Source organism: Salmo salar, chromosome ssa01 (genome assembly GCF_905237065.1).
Source record: "Salmo salar chromosome ssa01, Ssal_v3.1, whole genome shotgun sequence".
Lineage (NCBI taxonomy): Eukaryota > Metazoa > Chordata > Actinopteri > Salmoniformes > Salmonidae > Salmo > Salmo salar.
This window is the reverse complement of record NC_059442.1, coordinates 60,607,023-60,622,984: the sequence shown is the minus strand read 5'-3', so window position 1 is coordinate 60,622,984 and position 15,962 is coordinate 60,607,023. Positions and strand designations below refer to the sequence as shown.

Below are 15,962 nucleotides of genomic sequence, written 5' to 3'. Positions count from 1 at the left end.
TTCCTTCGACGATAAACGTGAATCCGACCATCACCCCTGGTGAGACAACCGCAACTCGTCAGTGAAGAGTACTTTTTGCCAGTCCTGTCTGGTCCAGCGATGGTGGGTTTGTGCCCATAGGTGACGTTATTGCCGGTGATGCCTGGTGAGGACCTGCCTTACAACAGGCCTACAAGCCCTCAGTCCAGCCTCTCTCAGCCTATTGCGGACAGTCTGAGCACTGATAGAGGGATTGTGCGTTCCTGGTGTAACTCGGCCAGTTGTTGTTGCCATCCTGTACCTGTCATGCAGGTGTGATGTTCGGATGTACCGATCCTGTGCAGGTGTTGTTACACGTGGTCTGCCGATCAGTTGTCCGTCCTGTCTCCCTGTAGCGCTGTCTTAGGCGTCTCACAGTACGGACATTGCAATTTATTGCCCTGTCCACATCTGCAGTCCTCATGCCCCCTTGCAGCATGCCTAAGGCACATTCACGCAGATGAGCAGGGACCCTGGGCATCTTTCTTTTGGTGTTTTTCAGAGTCAGTAAAAAGGCCTCTTTAGTGTTCTAAGTTTTCATAACTGTGACCTTAATTGCCTACCGTCTAAGCTGTTAGTGTCTTAATGACCGTTCCACAGGTGCATGTTCATTAATTGTTTATGGTTCATTGAATAAGCATGGGAAACAGTGTTTAAACCCTTTACAATGAAGATCTGTGAAGTTATTTGGATTTTTACGAATTATCTTTGAAAGACAGGGTCCTGAAAAAGGGACATTTCTTTTTTTGCTGAGTTTAGTAAAAATGAATTTCCCCATTTCAGCCTATGATAGAAAGACAGAGGGAGCTCTTCTCATAGACTGGAAACATGAGATAATTACTGTAAGCTTTTAGTTTAGGTCTTTCAATTTATGGTGACTTAGTTCAACTTGATTACCTTTGACTAGCAAATGTATTCACAAAACTCTCTCCCTCCTGTCATTCAATAGTTTGACAGTTCCTGGAAAGCAATGCAAACACACAGCACTGGCAGGCATGGCTTTGTTAGTCAGATGGACGGCTAACAATATCTACATTGAGTTTGAGACCATGGTCTTAGTTGAGAGGACAGAAGAGGACACACCGCTCGGTGCCGCCGAGATAGAGGAGCAAAATAATTATTCCTCTCTACATCATCAGCCTCCCAGAGAAAAACATTCAAATATAATCTCCCTCATTAAAACAGACTAAATATTTAAAGATTAGAGATGGCACTTCATTAAGCAGGCCATCCGTCGCAGCGGAGCACTGGCGCAGGGAGAAAGGAGGGGAGGGAGAGATAGATAAGAGAACGAGAGAGACAGACAGAGAGCGACAGACAGAGAGCGACAGACAGAGAGCGACAGACAGACAGCGACAGACAGACAGACAGAGCGACAGACAGCCAGCCAGCCAGCCAGCCAGCCAGCCAGCCAGCCAGCCAGCCAGCGAGCGGGGGACAGACAGACAGCGAGCGAGCGGGGGACAGACAGACAGAGAGAGACAGACAGACAGACAGCCAGCCAGCCAGCCAGCGAGCGGGGGACAGACAGACAGCGAGCGAGCGGGGGACATATAGACAGCGAGCGAGCGGGGGACAGACAGACAGAGCGAGACAGACAGACAGACAGACAGCCAGCCAGCCAGCCAGCCAGCGAGCGGGGGACAGACAGACAGCGAGCGAGCGGGGGACATATAGACAGCGAGCGAGCGGGGGACAGACAGACAGAGAGAGACAGACAGACAGCGACAGAGAGAGATGTCACAATATTTATACTGTTAATAGGTGCGTTACCGCTACGGCAAAACCACCGGGGCCCCGGTAATCTCTCCATGGAGTGCCATGCAAACACTAGGGCAGCTGGCTGGAGATAAGGAGGGAATGAGGCAACTGTGGAGGTGGAGAGAGAGGGGGAGAAAGAGAGCACAAGGGGGCTGAGGCCTCCATTACCATCTGTGTATCACGCCAGCAGAGCCATGACAAAACAGGGGAATCAGGCGTGTATTTTACCAGGCAGGAGAGCGCGGCCCTGGAGTGATGGAGAGGAGATTGAAACAATACAAACCCCAGCTGAGAAAGCACCACTGACAAGAATCAGGCTCAGGTAATCCCAGCAGCAAAACACAGGAAGTATGTGTTGAGGGATTGTGTGTTGTCGTTATTCTATGGGATTCTGCTGTGTTCCTTCTACCTCCGCCGCGTTCCATTCCCACACGCAACGTTGTTGGTGTTTACGCAATAAACCGCATGCATCTGCACGGTTGGTGGAGGAGCCACATAAGGCCACCCACCGTGTGTGTGGGTATGTCAACATTTGAAAGGGAGTGGGGTATCATGAGGTCCACATTCACAGTCATAATTATGGCTAAACCCCACCTATTTCTTAAATGTATCTTCTTAAAATCTGATTTTAAACATAACCCTTTACCACACTGCTAACCTGATGCCTAACCATAACGCTTTGAATAAATAGGTAATTTTATCTCCTCGACAATAATAATGCAGTAGTAGCCAAAATAGGAATCAAGTAGGAAATAAGATACATTACCCTATGCAGGAGATTAGTAGATAAGTCGTATGTATAGTCACTGGGGTTTGGTTGAACATGAGAGGTAAGGTTGATGTGAGCATTGCCATTGGCCTTGGCATAGGGGTGAGGTGGAAGGCCTGGTGGCTCTGTGTGTGTGTGTGTGTGTGTGTGTGTGTGTGTGTGTGTGGGTCTGGCAGGCAGTACTGAGGAGGCAGTGCGTTCTCAAAGAGCAGGCCAAGGCTATAATCCGAGCGGAAAAGCGGCACGGTCAACACTGTGTTAGTGTGTTTTGAAGTGCTCCTGTTGGGAGTGTGTGTATGCACATCCAGTATGAATGAATTTTTGTATTTATGTTTACTGTTTATGTCCCAGGTGTGTTCTATATTTGTGTATTTCAGAGAGCAGCTATGTGCCTCTCGTTCCCCCTCACTATACATTAATAGCCTGTGTGAATAAGACAGCTTCTTACTGTCAATGCAATTAAATCTCTGAATGCCACCTTGTTTCAGGATCCTAAGCAACTTTGCAGTATTATTTCTCATGTTATTAGCCCAGAACGCTCTTCACATTTTCATTACGTACAGCCGGAAATAACTTTGGGATATCAGAGAGGCGTTAACTCACTAGCATTTCAACCAAGAATATGACTTTCCTGAATTGGATCCTTTGTCTCGTACCTTCCAAAGCGATTGAATTTATCCCAGAGGCTGCTCCAAGACGCCATCGGCAGAGAAGAGGTATTCGGAGTGGACATTTAGTCCGACTCAGGAGGCGTGCACACCATCCACCACTTCCGTTGAGTCCCTGGACAATAAAGTTGACGGGCTCAGGGCGAGGATCTCCTTCCAGAGAGACATCAGGGACTGTAACTTACTCTGTTCAACGGAATCATGACTCTCTCTGGATATATTGTCCCCGTCCATACAGCCAGCTGGGTTTTCAATACATTGTGCAGATAGGAATACAGAACTCTCCGGGAAGAAGAAAGGCGGTGTATGTTTCATGATTAACTACTCATAGTGTGATTGTGGTAACGTACAGGAACTCAAGTCCTTTTGGTCACCCGACCTAGAATACCTCACTATCAAATGCCGACCGCATTACCTCACTAGAGAATTTTCTTCACAGCCGGGGAATATTCCCCCTCAAGCAGATACCACGACCGCTCTCAAGGAACTACACTGGACCTTGTAAAAACTGGAAACTGCAAATCCTGAGGCCGCATTTATTATAGCAGCAAATCTGAGGAAAACGCTACCGAAGATCTATAAACACATCCCCTGCAGTACTTGCACTTCAAAAACTCTCGACCATTGTTACTCTCCCTTCCGGGATGGCTAAAAGGCCCTACCCCGACCTCCCTTCGGCAAATCAGATCATGACTCCATTTTGCTCCTCCCTTCCTATAGGCAGAAACTCAAACAGGAAGTACCTGTGCTAATGTCTATTTAACGCTGGTCTGACCAATCTAAATCCATGCTTCAAGACTGTTTTGATCATTGATGTATACACTGACACGGTGACGGAGTTAATCAGGAAGTGTATAGGGGATGTTGTTCCCACTGTGACGATTAAAACCTATCCAAACCAAAAATGGTGGATAGATGGCAGTATTCACGCAAAACTGAAAGTGTGAACCACAGCATTTAACCACGGCAAGATGACTGGAAATATGATTGAATACAAACATTCCAATTATGCCCTCTGTAAGACAATCAAACAGGCAAAAACGTCAGTACAGAGACAAAGTGGAGTCGCAATTCATCGGCTCAGACACAAGACGTATGTGGCAGGGACTCCAGACAATCACGGATTATTAAGGGAAAACCAATCACGCCGCGGACACCGACGTCTTGCTCCTGGACAAGCTAAATACCTTGTTCGCCCGCTTTGAGGATAACACAGTGCCCGCCAACACAGGCCGCACCCAAGGACTGTGAGCTCTCGTAACCCTCACAAGTTTGCCGGTCCAGATGGCATCCCTAACCGCATCCTCAGCCGATGCGCAGAACAGCTGGCTGGAGTGTTTACGGACATACTGAATCTCTCCCAATCCCAGTCTACTGTCCCCACTTGCTTCAAGATGCCCACCATTGTTCGGGTACCCAAGAAAGCAAAGGTAACTTAACTAAATTACTATCACCCCATAGCACTCACTTCTGTCATCATGAAGAGCTTTGAGTCTAGTTAAGGATCATATCACCTCCACCTTACCAAACACCCTAGACCCACTAAATTTGCATACCGCCCCAATAGATCCACAACTGAAGCAATCTCCATTGCACTGCACACTGCCCTATCCCATCTGGACAAGAGAAATACCTATGCAAGAATGCTGTTCATTGACTACAGCTCAGCCTTCAATACCACAGTACCATCCAAGCTCATCATTAAGCTGAACCCCACCCTGTGCAACTGGGACCTGGACTTCCTGACGGGCCGCCCCCCCAGGTGGTGAAGGTAGGAAACAACACCTCCACTTTGCTGATCCTCAACACAGCGGCCCCACAAGGGTGCGTGCTCAGCCCCCTCCTGCACTCTCTGTTCCCCCATGACTGTGTGGCCACACACGCATCCAACTCAACAATCAAGTTTGCAGACAACAACAGCGGTAGGCCTGATTACCAACAACGACGAGACTACAGGGAGGTGGTGAGGGCCCTGGCGGAGTGCTGCCAGGAAAATAACCTCTCCCTCAACAAAATGAAGGAGAAAATCGTGGACTTGAGGAGACAACAGAGGGAGCACGCAACTATCCACGTCGACGGGACCACGCACCCGTCATAACGCTCATGAAGGAGACGCGTTGTGTATCCTAGAGATGAATGTACTTTGGTGCGAAAAGTGCAAATCAATCCCAGAACAACAGCAAAGGACCTTGTGAAGATGCTGGAGGAAACAGGTACAAAAGTATCTATATCCACAGTAAAACGATTCCTATATCGACATAACCTTAAAAGTCGCTCAGCAAGGAAGAAGCCACTGCTCCAAAACGACCATAAAAAAGCCACACTATGGTTTGCAACTGCACACGGGGACAAAGATTGTACTTTTTGGAGAACTGTCCTCTGGTGTGATGAAACAAAAATAGAACTGTTTGGCCATAATGACCATCGTTATGTTTGGAGGAAAAAGGGGGACGCTTGCAAGCCGAAGAACACCATCCCAACCGTGAAGCACGTCAGCTAAGCCAAGGGTTTGGGTTAAGTTTAGGAATAGGGTTAAGATTAGGGTGAGGAGAAGGGTTAGCTAACATGCTAAGTAGTTGCAAAGTAGCTTAAAAAAGTAGTAAGCACCACGACCCATGGGGCGGCGCACAATTGGCTCAGTGTCTTCCGGGTTAGGGGACGGTTTGGCCGGCAGGGTTGTCCTTGTCCCATCGCGCACTAGCGACTCCTGTGGCGGGCCGGGCAGAGTGCACGCTGACACGGTCGCCAGGTGCACCGTGTTTCCTCCGACACATTGGTGCGGCTGGCTTCCGGGTTAAGTGGGCATTGTGTCAAGAAGCATTGCGGTGCCAACCGGTTGGGTTTCTCCCGAGTCCGTACAGGAGTTGCAGAGATGAGATAAGACTAACTACCAATTGAATACCACGAAATTGGGGAGAAAAAGGGGTAAAAGTAGAAAAAAATTAAGAAAAAATAAATAAAGTAGTGAGCGGTTGAAAAGTTGCTAATTAGAATGCTAAAGTTGTCCATGATTAGATTCAAACTCGCAACCTTTGCGTTGCTAGACGTTCGCATTATACGCCCACTCATCCGCCCTACTTTCATTTTTTCCTTGAGTAACCATCTGTCTATGTAACCATACCAAACGTAACATATACACATATACACAGGATTTACATTTATGTTACGTCTAGTCTATGAGACCAGGCTGGGTTGTGGCAGGTTGGACGTGCTGACAAATTCTCTAAAACGACATTGGAGGCGGTTTATTGTAGAGAAATGAACATTCAATTCTTTGGCAACAGCTCTGGTGGACATTCCTGAAGTCAACATGCCAACTGCCCTCCCTCAAAACGAGACATCTTTGGCATTGTGTTTTATGACAAAAAAGGCCACTAAAATGTGGAGTTATTGTCCCCAGCACAAGGTGCACGTGTGTAATTATCATACTGTTTAATCAGCTTCTTGCCATACCTGTCAGGTGGAGGGATTATCTTGGAAAGGAGAAATGCTCACTAATTCTAAAAATGTAATGGCATGTGATCCCCATTGATTTTGTTATAACGTTTGAGTCACTCAGATAGCCATAAGAACAGGGCATAAACATGGCAAAAAGGTGTAGAAATGCAGGAAATTAATGAAATAATTGCCTTTAACAGTACTGTAAGTGTGTGAACTGACGTGAAAATAGTATGCATTTAGTGTGAGCGTATTCTGTATACATAGAAAACGCTAAACATTAAGAACACTTGCTCTTTCCATGACAGACTTACCAGGTAAATCCAGGTGAAAGCTATGATCCCTTATTGATGTCACTAAATCCACTTCACTCACTGTAGATGAAGGGGAGGAGACAGGTTAAAGAAGGATTTTTAAGCCTTGAGACAATTGAGACATTGATTGAGTATGTGTGCCATTCAGAGGGTGAATGGGGAAGACAAAACAATATAAGTGCCTTTGAATGGGGTATTCAAGTAGGTTCCAGGCGCACCAGTTTGTGTGAAGAACTGCAATGCTGCTGGATTTTTTTACACCCAAAGGACATCCAGCCAACTTGACAACTGTGGGAAGCATTAGAGTCAACATGGGCCAGCATCCCTGTGGAAAGCTTTTGACACCTTGTATAGTCCATGCACCGATGAATTGAGGCTGTTCTGAAGACAAAAGGGGGCTGGGTGCTACTCAATATTAGGAAGGTGTTCCTAATGTTTGGTATACTCAGTGCATACTGTGCTGTATATACTGTGGTATGTATTGGTATGGGAGACGTTGCTCTCAGGCCATGGCAGAGTGTCTCAGATCTCACCCTGGGTTCTCACACTAGTCATGCACCGATGAGTCACACCAATTACACACATACACCCCCCTCTGTCACAACAGCTCCAGCCCCCTCCTGGAGGCCAAAGTGGAGACACGACATCCTCATCTCTCCCACAGGATCAGATTCAGCCTGCCCTCCTCAACTCCTTTATCTCATTAATCTGATTAGCAGTCTTAATCAATGGCTACAGGCATAACAGCAGCCATCATGGCTCTGTGACGGTTGGGACTGTCGCTGCTCTGCTCTCTCAATTGGCCAAACATCTCAGGCTGCTTCCCACGCAATCCCTCTTACTACTGTATCCTCTCCTCTGACCACTTCTCTTCTGTTGATTCCATTCATTCTGTCTGCCTCAATGTTTTATCCTGCTTTTAAAACACATGGAACAGGCCTTGGGGATGGAGGCTTGGAGATTGACTCCTGATCTAGTAAACGGCCGGAGAGTACAAGTGAGACGGCATATTACAGAACTGAGAACTCCATAACACAGACACTCCGGGTAGACATTCCCCTTAGGCACACAGCCCTATGATCAGTTTACCCCACACACACAAAAGGCAAAGATGACCTTAGAGCAGTGTCTAGGAGTCCATGGCTGCCTGTGGGAGTGTACAGTAGTATGGTGACTGACACTAGTGACAAGGAGTAAGCAGCTGCAGCACATGCAGAGGAGCCAACCCTTTGGAGCCACATCACCCTCCGCATGTCCCCTGTTGAGGGACAAGAGGGGTCAGAAAGACAACCAGGGGGTCCAGATCACAGATTCCCACCCCACAGTTTGTTAGTCCACTGGGAGAAAGCACTGTAAAAGCTTATAGACTCAGGCCGGGTGGTTTATGACACACAACATACAGGGGAACAACCAGTTCATGACAGTTTATGGGCGCTGGATATACAAAAAGACAGACATATAGGCAGACCCTGAGCACCATGGAACATAGGCCTTCTATAGCTTGCTAGCTACCGTTATACCGGATTACAGCATGCTGCTGATTTGTGTGCGTAGGCCCGTACTGCTAGTGCTGCTATTATTGCTATTATTAAAATCTAAACTATAACAGACAAGCCTGAGAAATGGCTTATCTGCAGAGAGTAGTCACGCAGAGAATTCAGCTGATTGTTATTTGTGCAGTAATGACAGACTGTTAAATAAATTGGCAATTTAAACCAAAGCCACACAAAAAAAACAAGGCCAAATTCCTCAGGTGGAGGTGAACGACTGGGTATCTACAGACTCAGGGACAAAGTACAGGCTCGTACAGACAGAGATTGAAAAAAACACATGAATAATGTCTTATGCAATCTCCTACCGAAAGTTTTCTAAAGCTAACTTTCGAAAGACACACATACAAATGGTAGTCGGAGAGCCGCAGTTTTTGCATCTGTTGTTGACGGACACAAAAACTGTCTGAGTTAGGCTTCGGCGGTATGCCATATACCGGGGTAGTTGCAAGTAGCCAACGGATGGACTTTCAATACCATCAATACCGTAAAAAAAATGACTTTGAAGTTTTCAATAAATTATAATAGTATTAGTAGTAGTTGATGCTAATCGCACTGGTTTGTGTGAGGAACTACAAGCTGCTGGGTTTTTCCACGTTCAACAATTTCCTGTGTATCAAGAATGGTCCACCATCCAACATGGGCCAGCATCCCTGTGGAACGCTTTCTTATGTAGAGTCCATGCCCCGACAAATTGAGGCTGTTCTGAGGGCAAAAAGGGGGGGGGTGCAACTCAATATTAGGAAGGTGTTATTAATGTTTTGTACACTCAGTGTACATTAGTGCTGCACATTAGGCAGAAAATAGCTTAATTTTCATCAGATGACAACAGAAGTGCAACGGTATTTGGCTGGCAGCCACCCAAGTAAATTAGCTTACAATGAAAAAGCAAGGTATTTTAACCAAAAAAGATGGCCTTCATATTTCTAATGTTTACCGCAAAAATAATGTAGCCAACTACATTTCTTAATGTTTTCCTTAAAGTTAATCTTGCATTTTAATGGAAAAAGTAGGCTACAATGAGAAAAGTACCGGAGAAAACTAGCTACACATCAGTCAGAGTGCTGTCTACTGATAGAATGCCCGTTCATGAATTGTCATAGAGTAGAGAAGTGCAACTGAAGCACAAAATTAGTCTGATGCCAAGCAGAAATTACAATAGGAATCATTTTAGATCTGCATTTACAAAACGCAGCAAAAGATTTCTTATATCTTTTTATATACTTTTTTTCTGTGTGAAAAAAAGCTAAATTCTGCATTAGCGTGATCCCTAAGTTTAACTTGCTTGTTATGCAAGTAAGTGGCTGAATTGATGAGGGGCATCATTTAGTGTTAGCTTCGCCCTAGCAACTCGACTCCACACAGACACAGCATGTACACATGCTGCTCCAGAGCCAGTACGGTTCTTCCTTCAGACAAGCATGCGTCAAAACTTTGCACAACGTCTCTCGTTCACTATCGCTTGTAAATGTCCTAACTCACCAAAAATGACATTTGGTAACTCCTACCTACAGTGCCTTCGGAAAATATTCAGACGCCTTAACTTTTTCCACATTTTGTTATGTCACAGCCTTATTCTAAAATGAATTAAAAATTGTTTTTCCCCCTCATTAATCTACACACAATAACCCATAATGACAAAGCAAAAACAGAAGTTTTTTACAGAAGTATTAAGACCCTTTACTCAGTACTTTGTTGAAGCACCTTTGGCAGCGATTACAGACTCGTGTCTTCTTGGGTATGACGCTACAAGCTTGGCACACCAGCATCTGGGGAGTTTCTCCCATTCTTCTCTGCAGATCCTCTCAAGCTCTGTCAGGTTGGATGGGGAGCGTCGCTGCACAGCTACGTTCAGGTCTCTCTAGAGACGTTTGATCGGGTTCAAGTCCGGGCTCTGGCTGGGCCACTCAAGTACATTCAGAGCCACTCCTGCGTTGTCTTGGCTGTGTGCTTAGGGTCATTATCCTGTTGGAAGGTGAACCTTAACCCCAGTCTGAGTTCCTGAGCGCTCTGGAGCAGGTTTTCATCAAAGATCTCTCTGTACTTTGCGCCGTTCCTCTTTGCCTCGATCCTGACTAGTCGCCCAGTCCCTGCCGCTGAAAAACATCCCCACAGCATGATGCTGCCACCACCATGCTTCACCGTAGGGATGGTGGCAAAAAAAAAAAAAAAAGTTATGTATGCATTCACTACTGTAAGTCGCTCTAGATAAGAGCGTCTGCTAAATGACTAAAAAGTAAAAAAAGTTCCCTCCAGACGTGACGCTTGGCATTCAGGCCAAAGAGTTGAATGTTGGTTTCATCAGACCAGAGAATCTTGTTTCTCACGGCCTGAGAGTCTCCAAGTATAATGTCATGTGCCTTTTACAGAGGATTGGCAATAAAGGCTTGATTGGTGAAATGCTGCAGAGATGGTTGTCCTTCTGGAAGGTTCTCCCATCTCCACAGAGGAACTCTGGAGCTCTGTCATATTGACCATCGGGTTCTTGGTCACCTCCCTGACCAAGGCCCTTCTCCCCCGATTGCTCAGTTTGGCCGGGCGGCCAGCTCTAGGAAGAGTCTTCGTCGTTCCAAACTGTTTCCATTTAAGAATGTTGCTGAAATTGTTCCGTACCCTTCCCCAGATCTGTGCCTCAACACAATCCTGTCTCGGAGCTCTACGGACAATTCCTTCAACCTCATGGCTTGGTTTTTGTTCTGACAAGCACTGTCAACTGTGGGACCTTACGAAGACAGGTGTGTGCCTTTTCAAATTATGTCCAATCAATTGAATTTACCACAGGTGGACTCCATTGAAGTTGTAGAAACATCGCAAGGATGATCAACGGAAACAGGATGCACCTGAGCTCAATTTCGAGTCTCATAGCAAAGGGTCTGAATACTTATGTAAATAAGGTATTTATACATATATACATTTGCTAAAAATTCTAAAAAACAGTTTTCTGCTTTGTCATTATTGGGTACTGTGTATAGATTGATAAATATGCTTGTTAGTATATATAGCTACCAGCCTAAATGGAAATTCGCTATTACTTCTGGCAATAGAAGCCCAATGTTTTTTTGTTGCGTTTTTTGGGCGCCACACTTGTGTATGAAGCCGATAATACCGTAAATCCCGGAATGAGAGAAAGACGGTATGACAATGTGAAAATCTGGATACGGCCCAAATGTAGCTTGAATGCTTCTGAAAGACAGAAAAAGGAGAGGAGGGAGTTGCTACTGTAGAGGACAGTATCTTGGGGGGCTCTGTGGGCAGAGATAGTCCTCCAAAACCTTACAGATTGATCACCTCTTGCTCCTGTCACAGCTCAGAGAGGTGGTTGGGAGCATTTTAATTGGCCGGCAGTCGCCCACGGCTTCCTAAAGCCCAGTGCTGTCACATGTGCACAAAGAAAACAGACCATCTACACCCTCTCTTTCGCGCCATCTGTCCAGTCAAGTAGGGCTGAACGATAGTGATGCAGTCCCCGCGATTATATACGGGGTCATGAAATATTGTGTGGATGAAGGGCGGGTGGCTGGCGGGCAGGTTGAATAAATAGAAAATTAGTAAAACAATCCATAAATGTATAATTCTTGTGGAATTTATATCTATCTATAAGCTACAGTTGAAGTCGGAGATTTACATACACTTAGGTTTGCAACTGCACATGGGGACAAAGATCGTACTTTCTGGAGAAATGTCCTCTGGTCTGATGAAACAAAAATAGAACTGTTTGGCCATAATGACCATCGTTATGTTTGGAGGAAAAAGGGGGAGGCTTGCAAGCCAAAGAACACCATCCCAACTGTGAAACACAGGGGTGGCAGCATCATGTTGTGGGGGTGCTTTGCTGCAGGAAGGACTGGTGCACTTCACAAAATAGATGGCTTCATGAGGAGGAAAAGGACGTGGATATATTGAAGCAACATCTCAAGACATCAGTCTGGAAGTTAAAGCTTGGTCGCAAATGGGTCTTCCAAATGGACAATGACCCCAAGCATACTTCCAAAGTTGTTGCAAAATGGCTTAAGGACAACAAAGTCAAGGTATTGGAGTGGCCATCAAAAAGCCCTGACCTCAATCCTATAGAAAATGTGTGGGCAGAACTGAAAAGGCGTGTGCGAGCAAGGAGGCCTACAAACCTGACTCAGTTACACCAGATCTGTCAGGAGGAATGGAATTCACCCAACTTATTGTGGGAAGCCTGTGGAAGGGTACCCGAAACGTTTGACCCAAGTTAAACAATTTAAAGGCAATGCTACCAAATACGAATTGAGTGTATGTTAACTTCTGACCCACTGGGAATGTGATGAAAGAAATAAAAGCTGAAATAATTCTCTCTACTATTATTCTGACATGTCAGAACCAAAGTGTTGGTCAGTGTTTCCCAGGGGTCCTTAGATTTAAATAAATAGGTACATTCAGACAAAGATTTTAGAATATTCTTACCTTTTTCCTCTCTGATTAAGAACAAGCTGGTGCACTAACAATCCTGATATACTCCACCACTGGTACCGGCCTGTATTACAGCAAAAGTCTGCTAGCAAGATTTAGCTAGCTAGTGATTAACATTAGAGGCCAACACACATTTTTGGGGCACATTTGCAGCTTCCTAAGACCAACTAACTAGCGTTTCGCAGAAAGAACGTTCAACAAACTAATAGTATAATATAGAAAATATGTGGATTTATATTAAGTTGCAAAGTGGAAAGCAGCGTTGTTCTTTTTTGGAAAAATCTGTTGACTGCATGCCGTTGTTTGGTCAATGCATGCAGAGTGAATCTCAAGCATGAGGAACTGCCTGCTTGCGTGACAGGGGCGGGGTTTGATGTGTATGATTGGTAAGCGGCTAAAAGAGAAAGAACTCCGTCAACTCGAGCAATACAAATCTAAAGTGAAAAAAACGGGCATTACAGACGGCTATGTGGTGTTTCAAAAATATCGTTGCGCATGTCAATACGCATTTTCGATTAATCGTGCAGCCCTACAGGCAAGTGTACAGTACAGCACACCCACTCTCCTATGACTCGCACCTGTAGGTGTTTGAGGTGAGAAGTGCTACCATCCCCAACCAACCCCTGCTGACACACACTTCATGACTCACAGCCCCCTCGCCTCCTTATACCGGTTGCAATAATTGGCTGCTCTTTATACCTGTTTGGTGGGTGTGTGTTTGTGTGTTTAGTATAGGGCTGACCCCATTTAGTGGACTGGTCGATTGTTTGGTCGATAGGCTGTTGGTCGACAGATTTCTTTAGTCGAGCATTAGCAAAAAAAAAAGAATTTTTTTTTTTTTTTTTTTTTTTTTAAACATGATCCCCCCACCAATTTGTGGTGTTCAAGACACCTGTCTGATTTGCGCTGAGTGGACTGATCTATTGGAGGCTGTGGGGTTGGTAAAACACAAATAATATTATTTTATAACAAATGTGCTTTTTCCCGCGTTGGAAAAGCGGTTGCTATCCATGGTTCTGAAACATCAGTGCACTGTTGAATTGTCGCTTTTTCCTAGACCATGTTTCCATGTCCATAATAGCAAAGTTAACCAGCATATTGGTGTTGAGAACAACGCCGCGGCGGCAGCAGCAGAATGAGATGAGAAAACAGCCCTTGCCTTACCGTCTAAGAAGTGACGAGAGAGGAAACCCAAACTTAACTAGGTCTATAATCAATAGCCTAAGTGTTAAATGTGCCTGGCTTTATAAATCATCAATATATCTACAGAAATAAGACAGATCCTGCTTCTGTTGCCTGTTTGAGTGTTTGTTTAATAGCCTACTGATTCCGTGAGCACCAAGCCTCACGCAACATGTCAGGTGAACGATTTCACAACTTCAGCTGTTTTTAATCTTTGCTTTGCTGTAATAAAGGCTTTACACTTTTTTTCTGTTAGAACAGGCTCTCTGGTATTATTCATAATTTATTTTGAGTTTACACTGTTCAACTTTTTTTTTACTCCTTATTGTTATTATAACTATGATTATTATAATAATAAGTAATGTCATTACCATTAGTAGGCTTAGTATTGCCGCCTTGTAGGCCGCTATACTACCATTAGTAGGCCAAAGAGCACATCCTGTTTAGTCTTAATACAGTAACTTACTTAGGCCTAAATACCTAGACTCATATAGGCTACTATATTAATCAATCATTCATACATACAAGTCATTCATGATTTGAAATGCAATCAAGCCTTTTTTAAAAAAAAATAAAATTAAGCGAGCCTTGAATAATTAGCTTAAACAATAAATAAACCGTTCCATTTAGGAAAATTTCATTCGCGAAGGAATGCAACTGTTTTTAGTATTTGCTGTAATAAAAGCTTAGCAGAAAATGTTACAACAGACTCTCTGGTACACTTATAGTTTATTTAGTGTTTATATTATTCTAAACGGTCAGAAAAATGATATTGTAATCGATACAGCACCACTTTGGCACACATATGCACGCAGCGCTTGCTCCTTATATTATTTTTCTCGATCTCCAGTATTTTCCACAACTAGTCACATTTATTCCACACATCTGACTTGCCCTTTACCTCCTGAGCAACCTGTAAATATTCCCCCATTTAAAGTTCATTTGTCATGCCTTCTGCATCCATTTTGCTGTCACAGTGTTGCGGTTTTCAGAGTTTGTTAAAACCAATTTATTGATGTGATTATGATATGCTGTAGGTCAGGCCCTATTGTGCCCTATTCAGACAGGACTAGTTTTACTGAGGGAGGTCGGGTAATGTCATTATGTGCATGAGCACAAAACACCACATCTGTAATTTTAGTCCCGTCAGAATCTGCCATGTCCGTAATGTTTACATGGCAGGAGAGTAATAATTCCAGACAGAATAACCTACTGTTTTTCGGAAAACGCCAAGATCCTCTGAAAATACTAGTCCCGTGCGAATCGACATCTCTGTGTTTTGAGAGAAATGTCTGAGTTGTACAGGTGTTGCTCGTGGTTTGCACAAGAAGACAACTGACTCGATAAATCTGTGCTGCACATAAGAGATATATATATATATATATATATATGCAGCCTATCAACTTTCACAGTGAATGCTTTTGTTTATATGTTTTGTGTGTATGAATTGAATATTGCCAAATGCATCAGTAAAAAATATTGAGCTTATTTAATGCAACCCTTGCAGTTAATAGATCGCAAAGCAGCAGCATACAACTGGCCTAAACGTTTGGAAAAGTTAACTTTCTCATCCATAGCCTTAAAATGCATCTCAAGTACAATTGCACTGTTTAGCTCACATCTGAAGGCGGGGGCATTAAGATCGCTAAAATATGACTATGATCACACTTCCTCAATTCAAATGCTATGGTGACACTATAGGAGAGATGGTTTGGTATGGTTTAGAAACTTGAGAACCAAGCTCGAGTTCTGTGTGGCCCCATCACCTGAAATACTATCTTCAAACCTCCAGGCTTCTGTCATAACTCTCAAATCATTAAAAAAA

General features: G+C 44.4%; 1 protein-coding gene across 7 annotated transcripts in view; it reads right to left on the bottom strand.

The window, feature by feature from the left end:
* LOC106606834 (bifunctional heparan sulfate N-deacetylase/N-sulfotransferase 2) overlaps positions 1 to 15,962 on the bottom strand; it is a 200,490-nt gene that overhangs the window by 34,851 nt on the left and 149,677 nt on the right. The window contains exon 1 of one of the 7 annotated variants that reach the window (XM_045720754.1): positions 6,969 to 6,993. The exons of the other annotated variants lie outside the window; for them this stretch is intronic. The gene's annotated coding sequence lies outside the window, so the exon portion shown is untranslated. Of the gene's footprint in view, positions 1 to 6,968; positions 6,994 to 15,962 lie in introns of those variants that run through there. 7 annotated transcript variants of the gene reach the window in all.